The following is a 26,716-nucleotide window of genomic DNA, read 5'->3' on the forward strand; positions in this document are numbered from 1 at the left end:
CACACAACTTCTGCAGCCATTTGCCTTACTGACAGATTGTGAGGAGGGATTGGGGAAAAGGGCTAATCTCGTGAGATTAAAAGAATCTATTCTTATATATATTTTTAAGTATTATCTTAGTGGAAAGTTGCATCTAACTTTCCTTCCATACACTTCCTTTTTCTAAAAATGAAAAATACCGTAGAAAAAATAGTACATTAAAAAAAGAAGAGGAGTAGGGGGATGCAGGTGAAGTTTCTCACTCTCAGTTTAATTGCAGTAGCACAAATGACCTGAAAGTTCTTGGTTGTAACTACATTTTGGTAAATTATGAGGAAATCCATCAGAGAAGACATTTAGGTTCTGTAGAGGGAGAGTGGTAAGAAAATGACCAGAGAAAAGATGCATGTAAAAAGGTGAAGATGTAACTGAAAAATAGGGATAGTGAGGGGGGCTAGACATGTTCCCTAGTTTTTGGGAACAAGTGCCATGTGCTACTTATGAAGGTCACTAATGCTGCACCCTGTTACATGGGCAACTTGCACGCCTTCTAAAAGCCTCTCTACTCACCACGTGTTCTGTTCTGCTACACCCAGTACCTGTCCATCGCTCTCCTGCACTGTTTAGAAACACTTCACCTTTATGTTAAACCGTGCAGATATCTTTTAGCATTGCTGGGGTTAATCTTCTCAGTTGAGAGCTCTTGGAAGCTTTCCTGCATTAAGGCTCTCAGCTGTTCACTGTAAGCCATTCCCATCCCCTATATAATCTGGGCCCTGGCTAGCACTCATTGCCAGAGCTAGCTTATGCTGCATGGTTAGGAGATGGTGGTTTGTGGTTGTTGTTTGAGAAGGCATTTGTTGGATTTATCTGAGACTGTTTCTTTGTTTTGGGTGAGTGCACTAATTCCCCTCCTTATCCTACATTGCTTTTACCCCATCCTCCACTCCCCGCTGTTAACCTCTGTTGTTTGTGTGTGTATATTTATATGATTGGTATTTTCCTTTATCCTTGTTTGTATTACCTTGTTAGTCTGGTTGGTGTATTATGGTACACTACTACTCTCCTCTTGTCTGGGTGGGGGTAGGGTACAGACTGAGGCTGGATTCAGGAGCTAAGGCTCCTGGGACACCCAACAAGAGTCGTGACAGCTGCCTTGTGTATCACTTTCAACTCTACTGTTTCTGCCTGTTGCTGTGAGTTTCCACCCGCTTATAGGGAGGCACTGCAAAACTGTGCAGGAATTTGTTTCTACTCTGTCCTAGTAGCTTGTCTCTAGTTCTTGTTGTGCATGATCGTTCTGTCTCACTTGTTATTGACCTGGCTCATTTACCGTTTATCCTGATTTTTCCGCTCCTGACCTCGGCTTCGTATATTGAACCTGTGCTGCCTGCCTTGACCTTGGATTGTCTGATCCCAATTTTGCATTCATCCTTCAGTACTTCGTATCCGTGGCTCAAACCATCTGGTCAGCTGCAACAGACCCAGGGACTGCCTTGTAGTGATACCTGGTGTCTACCGGCGGCCCAGCCTAACCTCACCATCAGAGGCTCTAGTGAATCCCCGGTAGTCACTTAGTCACACTCCTTCAGGGAAAGCCCGGTCCATAGCGCAGTAGGTCCACTCTTCATCCGAGCTACCACGTCCTACATCTGAACCCCTTTATGCTACGCTCTTAGAGCACCCAAAGAGAAAACGGCAGAGGAGTAACTTGAAGAACTTTCCCACTTCCAATGAGATATGTGCTACATCTGAACACGTAGACACGGTACATGTAGGGTTGGTCAGTGGAACAGATTGTCTTTCCCAATGTCGGGATTCACTGCCCATGATACATTGGCTTCCTGATATCAGCTACCACCATGTGGTCGTGCGATGCTCATTCCAAACCTGACAACTCACATAAAGCATAACAATAACCATCAAATATATGACTGGCAAAATGGCATAATAGTAGAATCCCCCCATCCTGGTCCATAGATCATAGGCTCAGCCCACACAATGCACTCACGTAGCAGAGACTCGTGACGGCAGATCTTTACGACTTGTTTCCATTACACCCTATGAATCAGACTTGTAAAAACTTTAAACGTGTAAACAACTTTCTTCTTTTCTGTCATTCTGACATTTCCCACGGTGAAGAAAACAGCTAAAAATAAGTAAAAAACTAAACAGATGAAAGGGATTGTCCCCGATATGGGGAGACTTCATAGAGGAGATCTCTGAGTAAATGTCAAAACTGCTCAGAAATACATGACGTGTTCTTCGTGTGAGGTATGAATATTTTTTTTACATCTTTTTATAGACTTTTTAATGAGGGTGTGAACAATTTTGCAATCCATTTCTTTATCGCTGACTCATAACAACTGCACAACGAGATGTATAACATGAGTGATAGTAGATGAGCAGGACAACGGCTGGAACTTGTAGTGTGATAAAAGGCGAACGGACAAAATCAGCATGATAGTGCATGACACTTTTTTTTCCCATTATTCATGACTATATCCAGGAAAAATTCATTTTCCCTGGTTTTTATCACTGTTTTTGATGTGGTTTGTTGGCAAGGTTTTTGCAGCAGAAATGCAGCAAGGACATATCCTTCCTAATTCCTACAATATAATTAACGATGCACCAAAAACCCTGTTAAAAAAATGCATTAAAAAAGTGTAAAAAAATGTCTGTTTTTACAAAACCAAACATATGTGTCTTTTTTAAAGTGATTTTAGATGTGGCACACATTATGAAGCCCCAACACCTCATACTCTATAATGCCCCCACTGTCCCTGCACTTTTTTAATGCACTCACACTTCCCTTTCCCACTATGATGCCCCCACAGTTACCCCCCACATTATGATGCCTCGACGGTTCCAACATTATGATGCCTCCACAGCCCCCCACAGTATGATCCCCCCACAGTTAACCCACCACATTATGATGCCCCCACGTATTGATGCTCCCACAGAACCCCCACATTTTGATGCCCACCTACAGTTTCTGCCCATTTGATTCCTCTATAGTCCTCCCATACTATGTTCCCCCCATACTATGTTCCCCCCAAGCTGCCCCCACATTCTGATCACAGTCCTCTCCACACAATGAAGCCCCCACATTCTGATGCCATCACAGTCCCCATCACAGTCCTCTCCACACAATGAAGCCCCCACATTTCCTCCACACAGTTTTATGCTCCTCACAATCTCCCACCCACAGTATGATGCCCCAGAGTCCTCCCCCACACAGTATAATTCCACCAGTTTTCTTCCCCCGCTATAATGCCCCCCAGTTCTACTCACAATGATGCCTCTACAGTTCCCCAACCAATGATACTACCACAGTCCCCCCCTACACTGATAGCCCCAAAGCTCTCCCGACACAGTATGATGCCCTTACAGTCCCTCCACACAAAATGTTACCCCATAGTCCTCACCATTTTTAATACCCCCTCAGACAACCCTCCTTGTTAATACTCCCATAGTTTTCCCCATTACATTGTGATACCTGCATAGTTCCCAAGTACAGTATTATGCATCAACAGTGCCCACTTTTTAATTTTCCCACACTATGATGCTCCTACAGTCCCCGCACAATATGATGCCCCAGTACCCCCAAAACTATGATGCCCACACAGTTCCCCAATATACTACGATGCCCCACGTTCCTCCCCACAGTATAATGCTTGCATAGTTCTCCCCCATCATGATGCCCCAGAGTTCCCCGATACACCATCATACCCCCATAGTTTACTTACAAACTAAGATGCCACGCACAGTCTCTCCCCCCACACTATGATGCTTGCACAGTACTCCCACATTATGATGCCCTCGCAGTCCCCCTCACACTATGCTCCCCGATACATCATCATGCCCCCACAGTTTACCCACAGGTTATGCTGCACCAACAGTCCCTCAATATGCTATGATGCCCCCACAGTTCCCTGACATGATATGATGCCGCCATAGTTCACCCCACACTATGATGCTTGCACAGTTCTCCCACACTATGATTCCCCAGAGTTCCCCAATACACCATCATGCCCCACAGTTTACTTACAAACTATGATGCCCCAGTCTTCCCCACACTATGATGCTTGCACAGTTCTCCCACACTATGATGCCCCCACAGTCCCCCCACACTGTGATGCCCCCACAGTCCTGCCGCACTATGATGCTCTCACAGTCCCCCCCACACTGTGATGCATGCGCAGTTCTCCCACACTATGATGCCCTTAGAGTCCCCTCCACACTATGATAGGCTGGTTTCACACTTGCGTTTTGATCTGCAGCGTTTTAAAAAAAAACGCATGTGGTGAAAAAACGCACGTAAACGCGGCAAAACGCATGCGTTTTTTAGCGCTAAAATGCTGCAGATCAAAACGCAAGTGTGAAACCAGCCATACTTGCACAGTTCCCCCCAAACTATGATGATTTCACAGATCCTCCCACACTGTGATGCATGTGCAGCGCCCCAGAGTCCTGGTTGCTGCAGTAATGTCATTCTTCCACCAGGGGGAGTGATATTACGTCTGAGGGTAATAAAGGAGTTCATTTTTCCAGGTATCACCAAATATACACCACACTTCACACTCCAATCCACCAGGGGGAGCTACGTTCCTATCTAGTAGGGCACTCCTCACAGAAGGGTAAAACTGGTGGTTTGGATAGATAGTCAGACGCTGCCTGGGTTTGACCCAGAGAGGACCTGTCAGGCAGACAGGGGGAAAAGAGGAACATCTGAGCTGCAGACAGAGGGTCCCTGTCAGGGGTGGGATCCTGTCAGAGGCCTAGAGGGATAGAAAGCTACGGAGCTGCGCCTGCCCCATGTGTGGCAGCATCCTAAGAAAGGACACGAAGAGAACTGTGTTGTAGAGAGTGAGAAACGAAGTCACAGCACAAGGAGAAAACTCCGGGAGGAGTTCTGCCCTGTAAAGGCTGCCTCCTTCTGAGGCGCGTAATAGGTGGCCGGAACACCGAGGGAGTAATTGACTCTACGCTTTACTTCAGAGACCGGCAGGACAGTCAATTCCAAGTTGGCTGCCCGACCTAAATACCTTTGAAGACACAGTGGCAAATTGTCACTGGGGTTCTGGGTAGACTACAGCTGATTACCCGGGCCCCTGCAATATCCCTCAAACTAGGGAAACCCTGTCTGTCCCTCTCCCAGAGTTTACACTGAAGGTGTGCATGTCTGGGCTGCCAGGCCTGACCCTGAGTCCTGTTTCAGTACTAAGCTGAAACCTCCACCCGCCACCCAGTGATAAGACCTCTCACCAACCCCTACAGAAAGCACAGACAGGGAAAACTAAAAACGCACCACGCCGCAGATACACAGGAAAACACTATAATGTGCACAGGACAAAACAATACAAATATAGGAAGGAGAAAAATAATGAAGGATAATACACCACCAGATACGTTATTTCCTCTCCTAGACCACCACTCCAGACCGAGATCACGAGGCACAAGACACAAGCTATAATCGGCGACGCCCAAAGCCCAGCAAAACTATTTAAAGGCAATGGGCATGACTAAGCCTCCAACCCGAGTACCAGCCAGATTAACCCCGAGCAAGCTGGATCAATCTAGCCGGCGCCACTGAGCATATAGTGGACGAATGAGGAATTACCGCTGCTTGTCGGACGCCCTAGTGTGAACAGCGTCCGACATGACACAAATTGTGCGGGTCGGGGCGTCTCTAGGGTCCCTATAAACAAGCCTCAGGCCATCAGTCAAACGGGTTTGTCCTATCCACACCATCTGGGGGACAGAGAGGAAGAAACAACATCTAGAACATCCACGAAAGTTGTGAGGACCTTACCGAGTTGCTCAGCAGGGAGGTACTACAACACACAGGCGCTAGTAGGAAGGCTACTGATTTCCACCTGGATAAGGGGTCTCTGGATTTGCCTTCAGACTGGCTGGACTCTGCCTGCCCTGTGGTCCGTACCCTGGACTGTGGATGCTGAAGCTTCCAGTAAAAGGTAAAGAGACTGCAACCTTGTGTCCTCGTTATTCACCGTGCCTTACATCATCCACCATCTCCATCTACACTTCTGGGAAGCCCTGGGGATACACTTCGCCTGTGGGAAGGTATACCATCTAGCTGCCATAACATCACCCCAGCGGACCCCTAAGCAGCGTCGGTCACCCTGACCGAATACCACAGGTGGCGTCACGAACATTATACAAACTTTCCCCTTTATTGGACACCCCTCAAAGGGCCACGGATCGGGTCGGGCCACTGTGACATCCCCCGAACCGAAGGACCCGGTGCCGAGTACCCCATTGCCCTGACGTGGGGGAGCTCCACATGCACAGTTCTCTCACATTATGATGCCCCCACAGTCCCCCCCACACTATGATGCCCCCAGTCCCCCCACTCTATGATGCCCCCATAGTCACCCCACACTATGATGCCATCACAGCCCCCCCACACTATGATGCTCGCACAGTTCTCCCACACTATGATGCCCTTACAGTCCTCCACACACTATGATGCCCCCATAGTCCCCCCCACTCTATGATGCCCCCACAGTCCCCCCACACTATGATGCTTGCACAGTTCTCTCACACTATAATGCCCTCACAGTCCCCCCACACTATAATGCTTGCACAGTTTCCCCAAACTATGATGCCCTCACAGTCCCCACACTATGATGCCCCCACAGTCCCCCCACACTATGATGCCCCCACAATCCCCCCTCCCCAACACACCATGATGCCCCCACAGTAGCCCTCATACAAGAATCCCACTCTGCATGCCTGCATCCCTGCTCCTATGACTAAGCTGGTCTCTGCTTCCTATTCATATGACCTGAAAATGTTTCATGACATGAAGGTCCTTGCAGATCCTTCACTCTCTACATAGATGAAATGGTGGAGCAGAGATCTGACGGCTCCCTCCCCCACCGTTATATTACACGGTGTCTGTGTCCTAAAGATGCATTGTTGAATTTGGGACATAGACCTCCCAGGACTGGGGGAAACTCAGGACTATCCCTCTGGAACCAGAACCGGTGAGAGGTAAGACTTTTTTTGTCTATTATTGCCCATTCATTGCAGCTGCCATAAAGCACACACATCCTGCTGTACTGCCCATACAGAGACTACAAGAAAGACATGAATTCTAATATGTCCACCACCTGGGATATTTTTTTAAAAAATAAAGAGAGTAAATATCTGCAACACTAAAAACAAACAGAATAATTACATCTGGGCTGATATTGGAAGATATCTGGGCCCATAGCAACCAATCACAGCCCTGCTCTCTTTTCTCAAACAGCTCTGGTAAAATGAAAGCTGCTCTGTGATTGGCTGCTGCGGGCAACAAAGCCAGTGTGATGATTGAGGCCTAGCGTTCCTCTTCTGCGGTCTGACATCTAATAAATAGGAGTAAAGCGAGATATTCCCCGAAGTCGCTCGCACACCTGTGCTCGATTAGGACGCAGCCTCTCATTCCTCCTTGTAAATGGACCTCGCGGTGACAACCCGGGGCGAACACTGAGTTATGACTCCTCGTACAAACATCTACAGGTTATAAAACACTGGGATCAGAGGAAGAAAGCCAATGCCTCCATCGCGATTTAACCCCTTAAATGCCATGACCAATGGTACCTGCAGCAATAAGGCGGTCACCTGTCGCCATTCCCTTCACCCACTTCTTCTACACGACATGTATTTTTATCTACAATTTAATTGTCTAAGGCTGCTTTCACACTAGCGTCGGCACGGGGCCGTCGCTATGCGTTGGCCCAACGTGCCGACGCGCGTTGTGAAAATAATGCCCGACGTGGGCAGCGGAAGCAGTCTTACGACACTTCCGCTGTCCCATTGTAAGGTCCGGGGAGGAGGGGGCGGAGTTTCGGCCGTGCATGCGCGGTCGAAAATGGCGGACACGACGCGCAAAAAAAGTTACATGTAACTTTTTTTGTGCCGACAGTCCGCCAAAACACGACGCAACCGTCGCACGACGGTTGCGACGTGTGGGCATACGTCGCAATGCCTCGCTAATGTAAATCTATGGGGAAAAAACACATCCTGCGGACAACTTTGCAGGATGCGTTTTTTCTCCTAAACTACGCATTGCGACGTATGCAAAACAACGCTAGTGTGAAAGTAGCCTAAGGGTCACTCCCGTCTGTCTGTCATGTATATTCATTGGTCGCGGCCTCTGTCTGTCATGGAAATCCAAGTCGCTGATTGGTCGCGACAAAACAGCCACGACCAATCAGCGACGGGCACAGTCTGGCGGCAAAATGGCCGCTCCTTGCTCCCTGAAGTCAGTGCCCGGTGCCCGCATACACCCCTCCAGTCACCGCTCACACAGGGTTAATGCCGGCGGTAACGGACCGCGTTATGCCGCGGGTAACGCACTCCGTTACCGCTGCTATTAACCCTGTGTGTCCCCAACTTTTTACTATTGATGCTGCCTATGTGGCATCAATAGTAATAAGATCCAAAGTTTAAAATAATAAAAAAACTAAAAACCTGCTATTCTCACCCTCCGTCGTCCGACGATGCGCTCGTGACTGCCGCCAGCTTCTGTTCCCTGAGATGCATTGCGAAATTACCCAGAAGACTTAGCGGTCTCGCGAGACCGCTAAGTCATCTGGGTAATTTCGCAATGCATCCTGTGAACGGAAGATGGTTGCAGCCAAGCGCGTATCGCCGGAGCTTCGCTGGATCCCAGGGGGTGAGTATATAACTATTTTTTATTTTAATTACTTTTTAACAGAGATATGGTGCCCACACTGCTGTATACTACGTGGGCTGTGTTATATACCATGTGGCTGCTATATACAACCTGGCCAGTGTTACATACTATGTGGGCTGTGTTACGTACTGCGTGGGCTGTGCTATATACTACGTGGCTGCTATATACTTCATGGGCAGTGTTATATACTGTGTGGGCTGTGTGGTACACTGCGTGGCCTGTGTTATATACTGTGTGGGCTGTGTTATATACTGCGTGGGCTGTGCTATATATTACTTGGCCAGTGTTATGTACTGCATGGCCTGTGTTATATACTACGTCGCCTGTGTTATATACTGCGTGGCTGCTATATACTGCATGGGCTGTGTTATATAGTACGTGGGCTGTGTTATATAGTACGTGGGCTGTGTTATATACTGTTTGGGCTGTGTTATATACTGCGTGGCCACTGTTATATACTGTGTGGCCTGTATTAACGCATCGGGTATTCTACAATATGTATGTATGTATATAGCAGCCACATAATATATAGCACAGTATTTGTCTGCTATATACTACATGGCTCCTATATACTACGTGGCCTGTGCTATATACTATGTGGCTGCTATATACATACATAAATAGATATTCTAGAATACCCGATGCGTTAGAATTGTGCCACCATCTAGTCAGATATAATGTTCCCCCTGCATTGAGGAAAAACCCAAAGAACTTCCAGCAGTCCTGCCCAGGAGCTCCCCCGATCCTCCCGGGATCCCCCTATATGCCGCCGCTACAAAATTTTGGGCAGGGTTTACATAACCCCCTCCCCTTTAATATAGCATGAGCTCCCCCTGTTTTCAGTGTCGCCCCCTGCTGGATTATTGTACCCTTCCAACAGCTGGATAAGTCACAACGGCTGAAATACTCTGTGCCCCTGGGGGATGTGCTAGTTCCACTATGTAATTCCCATACTCTAAAATCCCAAAATATTGCTTAAATATTCTGTGCTCCTGGGAGACTTTCAACGTTCTCCCACTTAGTCACATTCTTCTGTCCTAACATCATTAAATGTCTGTATGTGTGACCGCCCTAAAATGAGCGCACTCGTCTCCTGAAATACTCTGTGCTGCAGAGAATCCCTGCATGTCTTTCGTCCCCCATCCCCTCCGCCTGCCCCTGCCATGTCACATGCATTCATGACCCCATCATTTGAGAGGACGGGACAGTGCCCCCTTCCCCCTTACGTAAGATTCATCCTGAAATACTCTGTGCTCATTCCCATGTTCTGGCTTCAGATAACTTTTATACATATTTCGGAGAATTTTACATTAAAATAATGAGAAGTAAAGATTTATGGGATCTCGTCCTGTGGGGAGGTTTCCTGCCTCTGACATATATATATGATATACTGAGCAGCCTAAAACATGAGCAAGCGTCTTATTGATTCAGCATGGGGGTCCGCATGCCGCAGCGCTGACTCCATAACCTGACTTATAAGGAATGTGAACAATTAGAGGGGGAAAAAAATCAAATTCTGCAATAAATGAAGAAATCTTTGCAGAAACGTGAATCATTGTCCAGACCGGGGCGGACTCATCATCAGGACGCTGAGACAATTACAGTAACTGCTTCCATATGATGGGACGAAACCAGGGACCAGCCATGTGTCCTCTATGGGGAGGAAAAGGAAAATGTACAAGGTCGTGGAGGTCACAGAGCAGATCCCTATGGGGGGGAGGTTGTTATCTCAGCCTTGAAATATGATGAGGCCATAAAAGTCACAGCCACTTATGTATGAGCTGATAACCTCTCTCCATCCTGGAGTCGTCCTTTTCTATCAAGTCATATCCGACACTGGGAAAGCTGGGTGAGCCTGACCAAGCTTTCCAAGAGTCAGCGGATCTTATATTTGGCCCATTTTACTCCTTTGTTTAGTTTTTTTTCTCAGAATTTTCTAACTTTAGTTTTATTTTCCTGATACGTCGGAGGGCTTGTTTTCTGCAGGATAATGTACTGGAAAAAATGGGAAAAAAAGAATAAAATTATAAACTAAAAACTCAATTCCATGGTCTTTTTTTATATATTGCTTTTACGGCGTTCACTTTACAGTAAAAATGCCCCGACGACGTGATTGTACAATCAGTCTGATTGCAATTTACATTCTTTTTTTTTATATTTTGCTGCTTAAAGGGAACTTGTCACCAGGTTTGCCCAATATAAACTAAAGACGCCGCCTTTAATGCCTCTTTTATCACAGTCCAGCAATCTGTAAATAAAACTTCAACCCCCTCCTTATAAAAAAAAATAACTTTTATAATCCCCCCATATAGCGCAGTCCAATGGGCATCACTGGTCTTGCTCAGCACTTCCTCTATAGCCACAATCCTCCTGCCCTGGAGGAGGTGCTGAGCATGACCAATGGCATCCATCAGACTGCGCCTTATGGGGGGATGATAAAAGGTTTTTTTCAGCATTCTAAGATAATTGGGGGCTTATATACAGGATTTCCATAAATTACATGGACTGATACTCTGAAGGGTTGCCATGTTAAACCACAATCCCCTGAAATAGAGGAGACTTTCCCACCAAAATCAGCCATTTGACTGGGGTTCCAAGAAGACCCATGGCAGTCCCCTGAAGCTTTCCTGGGAAAACCTGGTAACAGGTTCCCTTTAAAAAATAAAAATCCTAAAAGATTGTTGGTTTGTGTGGTCCAATTCGGAGAATTATAATTTTTTCTTTTCGACAGGTAGAGCTGCATGAGTTTTTTGTTATTCTATTTTGTGGTACTAGTTACAGTCATTATTGGCACCATTTTGGGATTCATACAACTTGGGGTCTATTTTCAAACCATTTTTAAGGGGAGATGTAACCAAAAACAGCACTTCTGTTAATTTTTTTTAGGGGGGGACAAATATTGTGACATTTTATTAATTCGGACTCTTATGGATGTGGCAATATTAAACATTAATTTTATTTTTACATCTTAGATTTATTTTATTTATGTTTTGAAAAAAGCAGGGGTAATTTGTTATTTTATATTTTTGTTTTGTTTGTTTTTTAGATATAATTTTAAACATATTTTTATGTCTTTTTACATTTTTTATTACTTTTCTTCAGGATTTGAACTTTGGATCGGTTTCACAATACCATAATATTGCAGTCTATTGTATAATTCAAGATCTGCTATAAACCCCAGCCACTAGATGCTGTCCAACCGCTTATATGCCTCTTTCTAAGGGGGCAGTTACAGTCAGGTGTCGGTTGTATAATACATCCTGAGCCTGCTACATACAGTGCCTTGCGAAAGTATTCGGCTCCCCGGAACTTTTCACCCTTTTCCCACATATCACGCTTCAAACATAAAGATACCGAATGTAATTTTTTGGTGAAGAATCAACAACAAGTGGAACACAATTGTGAAGTTGAATTAAATTTATTGGTTATTTTAAATTTCTGTGGAAATTCAAAAACTGAAAAGTGGGGCGTGCAATATTATTCGGCCCCTTTATTTTCAGTGCAGCAAACTCAATCCAGAAGTTCATTGTGTATCTCTGAATGATCCAGTGTTGTCCTAAATGCCTAATGATGATGAATATAATCCACCTGTGTGTAATCAAGTCTCCGTATAAATGCACCTGCTCTGTGATAGTCTCAGGGTTGGGTTTGAAGCACAGAGAACATCATGAAGACCAAGGAACACAACAGGCAGGTCCGTGATACTGTTGTGGAGAAGTTTAAAGCCGGATTTGGATACAAAATGATTTCCAAAACTTTAAACATCCCAAGGAGCACTGTGCAATCGATCATAATGAAATGCCACATACCACTGCAAATCTACCAAGACCCTGCCGTCCCTCTAAACTTTCTTCTCATACCAGGAGAAGACTGATCAGAGATGCAGCCAAGAGGCCCTGATCACTCTGGATGAACCGCAGAGATCTACAGCTGAGGTGGGACTGTCTGTCCATAGGACAACAATCAGTCGTACTGCACAAATTTGGCCTTTATGGAAGAGTGGCAAGAAAAAAGTCATTTCTCAAAGATATCCATAAAAAAGTGTCTTTTAAAGTTTGCAACAAGCCACCTGGGGGACACACCAAACATGTGGAAGAAGGTGCTCTGGTCAGATGAAACCAAAATCAAACTTTTTGGCAACAATGCCAAACGATATGTGTGGCATAAAGGCAACACAGCTCATCACCCTGAACACACCATCCCCACTGTCAAACATGGTGGTGGCAGCATCATGGTTTGGGCCTGCTTTTCTTCAGCAGGGACAGGAAAGATGGATGGAGCCAAATACAGGACCATTCTTGTAGAAAACCTGTTGGAGTATGCAAAAGACCTGAGACTGGGACAGAGATTTGTCTTCTAACAAGATAATGATCCCAAACATAAAGCAAAATCTACAATGGAATGGTTCGCAAATAAACGTATCCAGGTGTTAGAATGGCCAAGTCAGAGTCCAGACCTCAATCCAATCGAGATTCTGTGGAAAGAGCTGAAAACTGCTGTTCACAAACGATCTCCATCCAACCTCACTGAGCTTGAGCTGTTTGCCAAGGAAGAATGGGCAAGAATTTCAGTCTCTCGATGAACAAATCTGATAGAGACATATCCCAAGCGACTTGTAATCGCAGCAAAAGGAGGCGCAACAAAGTATTACGTTAAAGAGGCTGAATAATATTGCACACCCAACTTTTCAGCTTTTGAATTTCCACAAAAATTTAAAATAACCAATAAATTTCATTCAACTTCACAGTTGTGCTCCACTTGTTGTTGATTTTGCACCAGAAATTTACATTTGGTATCTTTATGTTTGAAGCATGATATGTGGGAAAAGGTTGAAAAGTTCCAGAGGGCCGAATACTTTCCAAGGCACTGTATATAGTGCACAAGGGGTTAAAATGGTGGTAGCAGCAGTAACAACCTCTACCAATTGGATTTTACTAAATGTTCAGGGGGACCGCCATGGGTCTTCTTGGAACCCAAGGCAAATGGCTGATTTTGGTGGGGAAGTCTCCTGTACTGCAGAGGATTGTGGTTTAACATGGCAACCCTTCAGAGTATCAGTCCATGTAATTTATGGACAGCGGTAATCCTCCCGAATGGGAGCTGCTCCTGCAAGAACCCATTTTTGTGATTTTCTTTTCTCCCAAATAGGCCATCAGGACAGGGAGTTATGAGTAAAGTTTCACTTCTTACACCACAATTTGTGGATATATGATTCATAGAATCTCACAAACCAAATGTTGTCATGCAGATGATGAGAATCCTGTAATTGGACCACACAGGAGAGGTGAATTTTTGATGAGCCGTGGTTAGGACTTTATGTGAAAGTCATCTTTCACCACTGCCCCTCCAAAACCCTCAAATAAATTCTCAGGGTATTTTGTGCTGCCAGACGTTTGTTGCACCATTATAAATCCACTATATAAAAAAAATGAAGAATATTTGATATTTACACGCTGCGAAAAGATCCAGTGACAAGTTATATTTTCTTGTGTGGTCCTGCACCACCTGGTGGTTAAGGGGTACAGTAATGAGCAGGTCCATCTAATGAACTGAGCGCTGCTGATCACAGTTCCTCTGTTACTCCCCTATAGCCAATAGAAACAGCAAGCCAGGCGGAAAGCGATTTCCATTGGCTGCTCTATATGCACTGACCTCGCTGTCCGGAGGTAACTGAGCATGTGTGACCAGTAGCAACATTTCAGTATGTAGCACAAGTACTCGAACAATCAATCATTCCTGTCCCATAAAAGATTTAAAAAAAATAAAAATAAATTAAATACAATTTTATCAATTAAAAAATTAACATATTTGATATCAAAGTCTAATTTATAAATAATAATAATAATTTATTATTATTATTATTATTATTATTATTATTAATCCACATGGTTAACTCCATGAACAAAAAAAAATTATCTAAAACCTGAATTGCTGTTTTCCGTCATTTCTCATCCTTTAAGTCAATGGAATAGAAAGCATTGAAAATATCATATGTACCCCAAAACTGTATCAAAACTACAGCTCGGCACACAAAAAACAAGCCCCATCGATGGAAAAATTCTACATGCTTTACACTGCAGCTCTTCTTTGTGTACAAACATAAGGTTACTAGCATTAGGGTGTCTGTCAATCTAACACATGTAATAACACTCAAAAACTAAAAAAAAGTCAATCAAAGAGCGCTGAAGGCAAAGAGAGAAGAAAGAAGGAATGACTGACAAAGCGAATAATTACTGCTTAGTATGAGGATCGTCAAAATATACAAATCTTATATCTTCTCATAGTCAACAAGTACAATGTATAGGGTCAAAACCAAAAAAACTAATGTGCGTAATGGTAGCTATGGACCACCATCTAGTGAATGTAAGGGGGAACTACATTAATGGAAGCAGGGTTATAGTAAAAATACACTTGTACATAGAGAACAGTAATATTTTAGTCATATTTTTGTATATAGGAGCAGTATTATAGTAATTATATTCTTGTACATAGGGGCAGTATTATAGTAGTTATATTCTTGTACATAGGGGCAGTATTATAGTAGTTATATTCTTGTACATAGGGGCAGTATTATAGTAGTTATATTCTTGTACATAGGGGCAGTATTATAGTAGTTATATTCTTGTACATAGGAGCAGTATTATAGTAGTTATACTCTTGTACATAGGGGGAAGTATTACAGTAGTTATATTCTTGTACATAAGAGGCAGTATTATAGTAGTTATATTCTTCATAGATTGTAAGCTTGCGAGCAGGGCCCTCATTCCTACTGGTATCTGTTTTGAACTGTGATTTCTGTTATGCTGTAATGTCTATTGTCTGTATAAGTCCCCTCTATAAGTTGTAAAGCGCTGCGGAATATGTTGGCGCTATATAAATAAAATTATTATTATTATTATTATTATTCTTGTACATAGGGGCAGTATTATAGTAGTTAAATTCTTGCACATAGGAGCAGTATTATAGTAGTTAAATTCTTGCACATAGGGGGAAGTATTATAGTAGTTATATTCTTGTACATAGGGGCAGTATTATAGTAGTTATATTCTTGTACATAGGAGCAGTATTATAGTAGTTATATTCTTGTACATAGGAGCAGTATTATAGTAGTTATATTCTTGTACATAGGAGCAGTATTATAGTAGTTATATTCTTGTACATAGGAGGAAGTATTACAGTAGTTATATTCTTGTACATAAGAGGCAGTATTATAGTAGTTACAGTATATTCTTGTACATAGGGGCAGTATTATAGTAGTTAAATTCTTGCACATAGGAGCAGTATTATAGTAGGTAAATTCTTGCACATAGGAGCAGTATTATAGTAGTTATATTCTTGTATATAGGGGGAAGTATTATAGTAGTTATATTCTTGTACATAGGAGCAGTATTATAGTAGTTATATTCTTGTACATAGGAGCAGTATTATAGTAGTTATATTCTTGTCCATAGGAGCAGTATTATTGTAGTTATCTTCTTGTACATAGGGGCAGTATTATAGTAGTTATATTCTTGTACATAGGAGCAGTATTATAGTAGCTATATTCTTGCACATAGGGAGCAGTATTATAGTAGCTATATTCTTGTACATAGGGGCAGTATTATAGTAGTTATATTCTTGTATATAGGGCCAGTATTATAGTAGTTATATTCTTGTACATAGGAGCAGTATTATAGTAGTTATATTCTTGTACATAGGAGCAGTATTATAGTAGCTATATTCTTGCACATAGGGAGCAGTATTATAGTAGCTATATTCTTGTACATAGGGGCAGTATTATAGTAGTTATAATCTTGTATATAGGGGGCAGTATTATAGTAGTTATATTCTTGTACATAGGAGCAGTATTATAGTAGTTATATTCTTGTAGATAGGAGCAGTATTATAGTAGTTATATTCTTGTACATAGGAGCAGTATTATATTAGTTATATTCTTGTACATAGGAGCAGTATTATAGTAGTTATATTCTTGCGCATAGGAGCAGTATTATAGTAGTTATATTCTTGTACATAGGAGCAGTATTATAGTAGTTATATTCTTGTACATAAGAGCAGTATTATAGTAGTTATATTCTTGTACATAGGGGCAGTATTATAGTAGTTATATTCTTGCACATAGGAGCAGTATTATAGTAGATATATTCTTGTACATAGGAGCAGTATTATAGTAGTTATATTCTTGTACATAAGAGCAGTAATATAGTAGTTATATTCTTGTACATAGGAGCAGTATTATAGTAGTTATATTCTTGTACATAGGGGCTGTATTATAGTAAATATATTCTGGTACATAGGAGCAGTATTATAGTAGTTATATTCTTGTACATGGGAGCAGTATTATAGTAGTTATATTCTTGTACATAGGGGCTGTATTATAGTAAATATATTCTGGTACATAGGAGCAGTATTATAGTAGTTATATTCTTGTACATAGGGGCAGTATTATAGTAGTTATATTCTTGTATATAGGAGCAGTATTATAGTAGTTATATTCTTGTACATAAGAGCAGTACTGTAGTAGTTATTATAGAATTATAGAATCCTAGAATATTAGAGATGGAAGGGACTTTAAGAGTCATCATGTCCAACCCCTTGCTCAATGCAGGATTCACTAAACCATCTCATACAGATGTATGTCCTGCCTCTGTTTGAAGACTTCCATTGAAGGGACCCCTTGAAGAGTTTGCACGCAAAACGGCCATCGTCCTTTCTCCCACGTATGCCTTGTTGAACCTGCACATCCGAAAACTTTGTCTAAGCCACTGATGGCGAAATAAATGACATTGAAATCTTGCAACTTGGTGAGTGCCGCATCATTTTTTTTTCTCGCATATATGTATATATATTTGTACTCTTCAATGCTGAGCACCAGATACCGTTTGTTTGTTACCGCCAGTCTTCAGTCAAATAGGATCAACCACCTGCATGTGTTTGAACACATTCCCCTAGTGCCGTTCACATGTTTTTTCTTATTTTTGAACTCAGTTAATGTTTTATTAACATAGATGCAAAATAGGAATTTAAAAGTTCGGCCTTCTCAACATCATTTTTTACCACTTCACCCTTTTTATCGTAAACGTACAAAAAAGCAAAATGATCATAAACCCTGCTGTAGCTAAATATGTGAAAAGCAAAAGTGCATTTACCGTATTTTTCGGACTACAAGACGCACTTTTTCCCCCCAAAAAAAGGGGGGAAAATGGGGGGTGCGTCTAATAGTCGCAATGCAGGCTTACCGTGGCGGCAGAGGTGCGGTGGCAGAGGTGTGGCGGCAGAGGTGTGGCGGCAGACGTGCGGGGATGAGGAGGCGCAGTGAGCGGGGTCCCTTTCCCCGGTGAGGTGATGCAGCAGCCCGGTAAGCAGCAGAGCCGGGTGAATCCTGTTGTTAGCGGTGGTGGCGGCCATCTTCCGGAGTTCCGGAGTTCTTGGCTTCAGGAAAATGGCCGCCGCGATCTCCATCTGCGCACGCGCAGCCTCCCGCGGCCATTTTCCTGAAGCCCCGGGAAGCAGAGCGCTTCATCTGCGCACGCGCGGCCTCGGGAAGATGGCCGCCACCACCGCTAACAACAGGATTCACCCGGCTCTGCTGCTTACCGGGCTGCTGCATCAAGCTCAAAAGAATATATATATTGTAACACGGGGGAATCAAATAATAATCATGTAGAAATGCCCTAACTAGAAAACTTTATTATAAAAAACCAAGGCAAACTCAAAAGTGAAAAAAAGACACAAAAAGTGCTCAAACACAAAAAACAAATACCCTTAACCTAAAGGGGATAGCTAGAAGACCCTAGCAAGAAGCTATGTATAGGCCCCTACCTGGCTGCGGAGGTTGACGCCCTAGGGGGATCGTTGTGGCGCCCCCGCTCAACGATGGCTGACCCTGCACGCCCTGATGTGACCTACAGCCACTAGTGAGACCCCTACCCACAGGCTAAAGGGTCCTCTATCACTATACAGAGAAATTCTAAGCTAAGGAAATACTAGGTCCCCAGTGAGTATAAAAACATAGTATGAACACATGGCGGGTTTATAAAGGATATAGTACCGTTCCATTGATGAACACATCTATTCCAGCCAGAGTGATTTACACAGCACAAGCATTTGTTAAATACTCCACTTTATAGACCCAAAAGGGGAGCCAATAACCTATACCTTTCAGATACTAAGGAGACCTCTCTTATACTTTATCCTGATAATTGATTAGACAGTATACGTCTCCTGCAGGTAGAACCAGTACTAATACCAAGCAAGTACTGCATGGAAGAAAAATAATCAGTGGAATAGGTGAATAACAATACTCATCTCTGGTCGTGTTAACGGTAACTCTCCACCTGATATTGCTTATTGACGCCTCAATGCGTTTCGCCCACTTAGGCTCCTCAGGAGGCCCGATATTTCGATGATATGTGTCATATCTTAATGATAGATGGCTGCTGCATCACGTCACCGGGGGAAGGGACCCCTCTGACGCCATACCGCTCACTGCGCCTCCTCATCCCAGCACCTCCTCATCCCAGCACCTCCTCATCCCAGCACCTCTGCCGATAACCACTGCTGCAACCCTCCCATGGACACCAGGCTGTGGCGTCGCCCACCTAAGCAGGAAGGGACCCTGCTCAGGTGCACGCCGTACCGCATCACCCCACCTCTGCCGACACCATGCCTCCTGTGACCCTGCTCTGCCACCGCCAGCCCTCAGGTAAGATACTGTAAATTCGGACAATAAGACGGACCCCCATCTTATAAAAAATCTTTTTTTCTGCAATTTTCACTCCAAATTTGGGGTGCGCCTTATGGTCCGGTGCGTCTTATAGTCCAAAAAAATATGGTAAGTAATACTGTTTTTGATCAAAAATATCATAAAAGCTATCCCACCGTAGACAATTTTTTTTTTCTCAGTATTTTTGCATTCTGTGCAAGCCGGGGTGTGGCCTCCCTCTCCTGAGCTGGAAATTACATTTAAAGGCTTCCCCAGACAGGTGTCCATAGACTGGGACCTGGTCCTTTTGTCTGCCCTTATTCACACACTGAGGTCAACTCTGAAACATGGTAAGGTTTTTAATATTAGACAGTGTAGGACCGTCCCAATCAGGGTCACCTTGTCGATGGTGGGATGGTTTTATGCTATTTTTTTTATCAAAAACAGTATTACTAAGAACCCTGTGTTATTTAAGTGCACTTTTGCTTTTTTCTTATCTAGTTACAGCAGGGTTTTTGTTCATTTTGTTTTTTGTAGGTTTTGTGCGCTTTATGGCCAATGTGAACATGTGTTTATGTGCTGCATGTAAACCAACTTAAACCAAGCTCAATTTTTTTTTACCCTTTTCATCCTGCAAAAGTCCTGTAGCATCCTTGACTTTTATTTTGCTTTTGACATACCACCAAAATCCTTTTTTACTGCTTTTGGTCTCCCTTGCAAGCTTTACTTCATTACTGGCTTTAGCTCTTCTAACTCTTCCCTGCATTCCCTGCAGACAGCATTACATTCTTCTTTAGATATGTCCTCCTCTTTCCATTTGATATACATTTATTTTGTCCTTTTTAGCAAGTGCTTATGTTCTGACCATCAACCATCCTGGTCTCTTTAAATGCTTCCAATTCTTTCTTCTTTTCGGAATTGTTACCGATTATGCGGTGAGAATTTCATTTAGCAATATTTCCCTTCCTTCTTGGACATTTCTGTCCTGTACAACATCTGGCCATGGGACTTTTCCTACCCTCTTTCTGAACTCATTAAAATCTGCAGATAGAGGTGCTTCTCACAAAATTAGAATATCATCAAAAGTTAATTTATTTCAGTTCTTCAATACAAAAAGTGAAACTCCTATATTCTAGAGTCATTACACACAGAGTGATCTATCTCACGTGTTTATTTCTGTTAATGTTGATGATCATGGCTTACAGCCAATGAAAACCCAAAAGTCATTATCTCAGTAAATTGAATACTTTATAACACCAGCTTGAAAAATGATTTTAACATCCGAAACGTTGGCCTACTGAAATGTATGTTCAGTAAATGCACTAAATACTTGGTCGGGGCTCCTATTGCATGAATTACTGCATCAATGCGGTGTGGCCTAGAGGCGATCAGCCTGTGGCACTGCTGAGAGGTTATGGGAGCCCAGGTTGCTTTGATAGCAGCCTTCAGCTCGTCAGTATTGTTGGGTCTGGTGTCTCATCTTCCTCTTGACAATACTCCATAGATTCTCTATGGGGTTAAGGTCAGGCGAGTTTGCTGCCACTCAAGCACAGTGATACTGTTGTTTGTAAACCGGGTATTGGTACTTTTGGCAGTGTGGACAGACTGCAGTGACCCAGTAAACTATTCTCCCACAAAGTGACGCCACACATGAATATTTAAAATATAACTTGTTTATTTTTTATGACATAACTTGTTCATATAAACTTCAAATTTTTCTTTTGGCTTAAATTTAAGGTCGCAGCTTAAAACCGGCAAAAATTTGCCAACCAATCGGGTGTAGGGAGATTGTCTGCCTTCCGGTCTCCCGGTGCAGGTATCATCACCACCATAATCTCCACCCATTCCGCGGCTGCGACTGAAAAACCAAAAAACCAAAGACACAAGGGAGGGAGGGAGGGAAACAGGTCCGGGTCCGAGTGAGCGGATCCGGATTAAGCAGAGCGGCACGCCCGCCCCTTTTCAAATGAGGCCACGCCTCCCGGCGGCGCGGCCTCCAAAACCCCAGCGCCGTCACCCCGTGGGAGACCGGGTAAGAGCCATGTAAAAGGCCCTGCAGTCAGGGGACAGCGGGACTACCGCAGTGTCCCACAGACTGCAGCGACCCAGTAAACTATTCTCCCACAAAGTGACGCCACACATGAATATTTAAAATATAACTTGTTTATTTTTTATGACATAACTTGTTCATATAAACTTCAAATTTTTCTTTTGGCTTAAATTTAAGGTCGCAGCTTAAAACCGGCAAAAATTTGCCAACCAATCGGGTGTAGGGAGATTGTCTGCCTTCCGGTCTCCCGGTGCAGGTATCATCACCACCATAATCTCCACCCATTCCGCCACGGAGTAGCCCGTGACACGAGCTACGACCCACCCAAAGAATGGAGTGCCTGAACCACCCCCTCCCGAAGACCATCCAGGAAGATATCTAAACCGGCGTCATTAAGATGGACCCCATCCGATAGGAGAAAACCGGAATTATCCCCCTCTAATCGGTGGTGCCTCACCACCACACCATTCTTGAACCTGATGAAGCGAGATATCCGCTGGTTTAAAGTGCGTCTAGATCTTTCCATGGCGCTCAGCTCCCTGGCGCCTCGCCAAACCAATCTAGGAATCAACTCCGACCAGACTAAACGCATCACCGGAAAGAAACCTGGAAGTTTGTCCAAATCAGCTCTCATCAGGGTCAACAGCTCAGCGAGAGGAAAAGAAGCCAGGTCGTTCCCTACGGCATGAATAACCACCACTGTCGGCGAAAACACCACTCTTGCGATACGCACAACTTCCAGAAGGACTTGGGACCACGTAAGACCCCTCGTTCCACGCCAGATGACGTCCATTCCTGCAAGACCAAGCGAACGACCTCCAGGGCATAATTCCGTGCTGCCCAATATATGTAAGAATGGCCCACCAGCCATATGCTGGGCCGCATACCATCTGAAACCAAAAAACAAAAGTGTTGTTAAGCAAGGCGAAAAACAATCTAGGAAAAAACAAACGTCCGTACCCCGCATAACAGTGTATCCTTGACGAAAAATCTTACAGAACTAATTCGGGCCTGAAATACCTGGTGAAACAGCGGGACCTCCATCTACAAACCCTCTGAATATCCAAATCAAAAAGACCCGCCCTGGAGGCTTCCGTCACTGCGCCGATTCTAAACGAATGGGACCAAAATCTGCCGCGGGCAGACCTAAAAATGACAGCGCATGTCTAAGGACCGCCAAAAACTGGCACGAAAAAAGGGGAGAGCCGTTTTCGTGGATGAATAATTGTGACCCGCTGCTCCTGACCTGCATGTAACTTTTGATCAATGCTAATGGGCAAATCGCCCCCTTGATGGCAAAAAGAGGGAACCAAGTGCCCTGCCTTTCTGGTCGGTTTTGGATCTGCGCACCCTCACCCTCAACCCGTCGTCGCAGATCACTATGTCGTTCAGCTGCAGGCTGCCTGCCCTGCAGCGGGACGAGGGGAGTATCTCGCTGACCCGAATGGGCCCGAAAAAAGCCAGGCCGAAAGCCGCTGAAATCAACGTAGCTTCGTAATCAGAGTCGCAAACGGTACCCGAAGCCCTGACCAAACTGGACAGGAGAGGGAAAGAAATGGGCCTTCTTTGGTCGCTCCGCGCGCTTGCCCGATGCCAGCCTTTCAGTACTTGCCCAATCAAAAAATGCTTGGTTGAATCGGGCCAACCGCGTAGTTTAAAATGAAAAGCCACACCCGATATGCGGTTACGAGCCACTGCTCCCGAAACCCCAGAGGCCTGCAAACGCGCCAGGAAAGCCAAAGTGACCTGAAGCCTCAGGCAATCCGAATTACCTACCGGTTTCTCAGCTGCCAAACTGCACCATTCATCCCATGCCATACCGTATGCTCTCCAGGTGGAAGGAGCGATGGAAGACCTTATCAGAGGAATTAACTCTCCAGGACATCCCAAACCGAAGGAGGGCATTCCAGGATTCGCTGTTGTTCCCTCGGCTGCCGACCATATCGCACCTGTGAATCAGACCGAAGTTTGACATTCGTAAAACAGTCATTCATACTGTTATAGGCGCTCGCCTTTAACCATGTGTTGGTCCCCAAGCATTTTAACACGGTGAAACCGATGACCTTTATGACCGGTAAAGAGGAAGATGACAGGAAATTAATGGCATGTATAGCCTTGTCCGTTCTAAGCTGCAGTCGAATACGCTTGTTGCATAAAAAATGACCCCAAAGCTCCATGGCTGCCGCCAGGGGGAACAACTCCGTTAAAACCGGGTCCTGGGTCCAGGCTCTGGCCACCCAAGATTCAGGCCATGTACTAACACACGTCTGATCCCCAAAACTGATGCAGAAACCCGCCGTGCCCGCTGGTCCAAGCCTGAGGCCCAGGCTGTCACTGTCGCATTCATCCTCCTGAAAACACGTTTTGCCGTTGTAGGAAAAGAGAAAACACTGCCATATGGTCAGATCGCTGCGCTGCTGAGCAGTGATCCTAATCCTGTGGTGAGGCTGCCTTGCGCCTCTCGTGGCCAGAATCAACCTGTGAGAAAAGATTCTGCCCATCGGCATTATCTTACAGGCGAAATTCAGAGATCCAAGAAGAGATTGCATTTGGACTAGGGTTACCTTACCGACCGCTAAACACCCCGCAATTAGGTCTAACAGCTTTGCAATCTTGTCTTGGGGCAACCTGAATTCCATGGCGACCGAGTCAATTTCGATCCCAAGGAAAGTGATTACGGAGACAGGACCGATCGTTTTTTCCGGGGACAGGGGAACACCGAACCGGGACATGACATCTTTAAATAGGACCAGGGCCTGAGAACACGATTCCGAATTAGCCGGACCCACGAGTAAAAAGTCATCAAGGTAGTCCGTAATCGATGGCAAACGCGTTACCTTGCGGGCAACCCATTCCAGAAATGTGCTAAACATTTCGAAATAATGGCAGGAAATTGAGCATCCCATAGGGAGGCATGTGTCGAAGTAGTATTTGACCTCGACCATGGCTCCTAACAAGTGGTAGCAGTCCGGGTGAACCGGGAGCAGCCGGAATGCGGACTCGATATCTGATTTGGCCATGAGGGCACCTGGCCCAGCTTTTCTGACCATTTCAACGGCTCTGTCAAAAGGTATATACGTTACCGCGGTGTCGTCTCCGGGGATGCCGTCGTTCACCGATCTGCCCTTTGGGTAGGACAAATGGTGAATTAGCCGGTATTTACCCGGTTCTTTCTTGGGAACAATGCCCAAAGGGGAAACCCGTAAGTTATAAAAGGGGAGGGCGTCGAAAGGGCCCCGAAAGCGTCCTGCTTGAATTTCCTTATTCAATTTGTCGTACAGGATAACTGGGAAGTCCCTGGCAGATTTTAAATTAGGGGCCGACTGGGGTTTATTCGAAAAAACGAAAGGGATGAAAAAAACGAAAGAAAAACCGAAACTGAGCTGTGCCGCAGCCGGTTTATTGGGGTATCTGGCCAGCCACGGTTCCATGCTTTTTACGCTCACCGGTGTCAGATGGTTCACCCCCTGCGAGTGTCTTATTGCTATTCGCTTTTTGAGGGGGTCTGGAGCATTTTGATGCAGAGTGGGTTCCCCCACACACGGAACTGTTGTGAATCCGCTTTTGGGCTCCCATGGTGGTTGCTGGTGGTACTGGTGACTTGTGTGTCTTTGCTGTCTCAGTTCACCTGCTCCCATCAGTGTTTGGGAGTTTCCTATTTAGCCTTGCTCTCCAGTCATTTCCTTGCCGGTCATCATTGTAACCAGAGCCTTCGGTTGCATGTTCCTGCTACTAGTCTGCTGATCACTAAGTGGACTTTGTCCTTTTGTTTTGTATCTTTTGTCCAGTTTGCAGTTTTGTTTTTCTCTGTAGCTGGAAGCTCTTGTGGGCTGAAATTGCCACTCCTGTGTCATGAGTTGACACAGGAGTCTTAAAGTAATTTCAGGATGGTTTTTTGAAAGGGTTTTCAGTTTGACCGTGAAGTCCTCTTTTGTATCTTTCTGCTATCTAGTAAGTGGACCTCTCTTTGCTAAATCTACTTTCATACTGTGTATGTCTTTTCCTCTTAACTCACCGTTATTACATGTGGGGGGCTGCTATCATCTTTTGGGGTATTTCCTTAGAGGTAAGCCAGGTCTGTTCCTTCCTCTACTAGGCGTAGTTAGTCCTCCGGCTGGCGCGTGGCATCTAGGGTTAATCAGGTATGCTCCCTGGCTACTATTAGTTGTGTGGTAGATTTAGCTCACGGTCAGCTAGAGATTCCATCACCCAGAGCTCGTCCGTTATTTTTGTGTTCTGATGTTTCCCTGACATTGGGAATCATGACACGGAACATTCGTGCTTGTATTTGCACAATCCGTAAAATTTGCAGTGACCCTCGTTGAACAGCCAACAAGTGCCAGGTCTTCGTATGACCGCCGACCCTGCATTGTTGGCAAAGCGGGCGACCCGGGAAAGGGCTGCAGGGTTTTCTGGGCCATCATCAAACGCAACCATGAATCGGTGGCTTTTACCCCCCACCCCAAGTGTGGGTTGACGGCTAGCCGGCGGCAGAAATCTTCGTCATATTTCCACCATGCGGAACCGCCGTGGGACTTATATGAACTGTAGATGCTGTCTAAATAAATGAAGAGCTCGGAACAGCGTTCCGGGTGTTTCTCTCCCATCACGCAGCCTAAAACCGCGAAAGCCTGCAGCCAATTGTTAATAGTTTTGGCTACTTTCGGCTTCCTGTCGTACGCTTTTTCGCCTACCCGTCTCTCTTTATCCACCGAGTGCTGCTCGGTGGATATGAGGGACCAAATGTCGATGAACTCGTTAGCCCAAATTTGTTCCTTTACGCTAATTTCTAGGTGTGAACCTAGGGGTGGAACGCCGCAGAAAAGACCATCTTTGTAAATATCCGGGCGGGGAGGGGGGGGGGTTTTGGCGGCGCCGCAGGTTGCAGCAACCTGGGATTTACAAAAATTCTGCCACCGCCCGTACTAAACGGGACCGCATCCGCTAGATTCCCAGTATTACCCCTATCTCCGCCCCAAGCACCAGTAAAGGCGTACTCACTGGGTTATACACTGGGTTCCGAGCGACTCTGTTCCTGAGATCCGTGGGTTGTAGCACTTCGCCGTTCCAACCGGGAGGTGGACCTGTGTTCGTGCTGAATCGTGTCGACGAGACCGGCTGGATGAACTATCCGACGAGGATGGGGAGCGCCACCTTGACGCCCTAGACCACCTGCTGCGACGGCTAGATCTGGACCTATGGGAATGCCCCCTGCTACCGTAGTGCTCCCTACGCCTTTTCCGGCGTCAGCGACAACGTTCGGATGACGACGAAG

At 44.9% G+C, this 26,716-nt stretch overlaps 1 long non-coding RNA gene across 1 annotated transcript in view; it reads left to right on the forward strand.

Annotated features, from left to right (window-relative positions):
- The first annotated feature begins 17,251 nt into the window (after positions 1-17,251).
- Positions 17,252-26,716, forward strand: part of LOC143818605 (uncharacterized) — a 126,490-nt gene continuing 117,025 nt past the window's right edge. Inside the window, exon 1 of the long non-coding RNA XR_013224634.1 lies at positions 17,252-17,490. This is a non-coding gene — a long non-coding RNA (uncharacterized LOC143818605). The remainder of the gene's footprint in view (positions 17,491-26,716) is intronic.

Source organism: Ranitomeya variabilis, chromosome 3 (assembly GCF_051348905.1).
Source record: "Ranitomeya variabilis isolate aRanVar5 chromosome 3, aRanVar5.hap1, whole genome shotgun sequence".
Taxonomy (NCBI): domain Eukaryota; kingdom Metazoa; phylum Chordata; class Amphibia; order Anura; family Dendrobatidae; genus Ranitomeya; species Ranitomeya variabilis.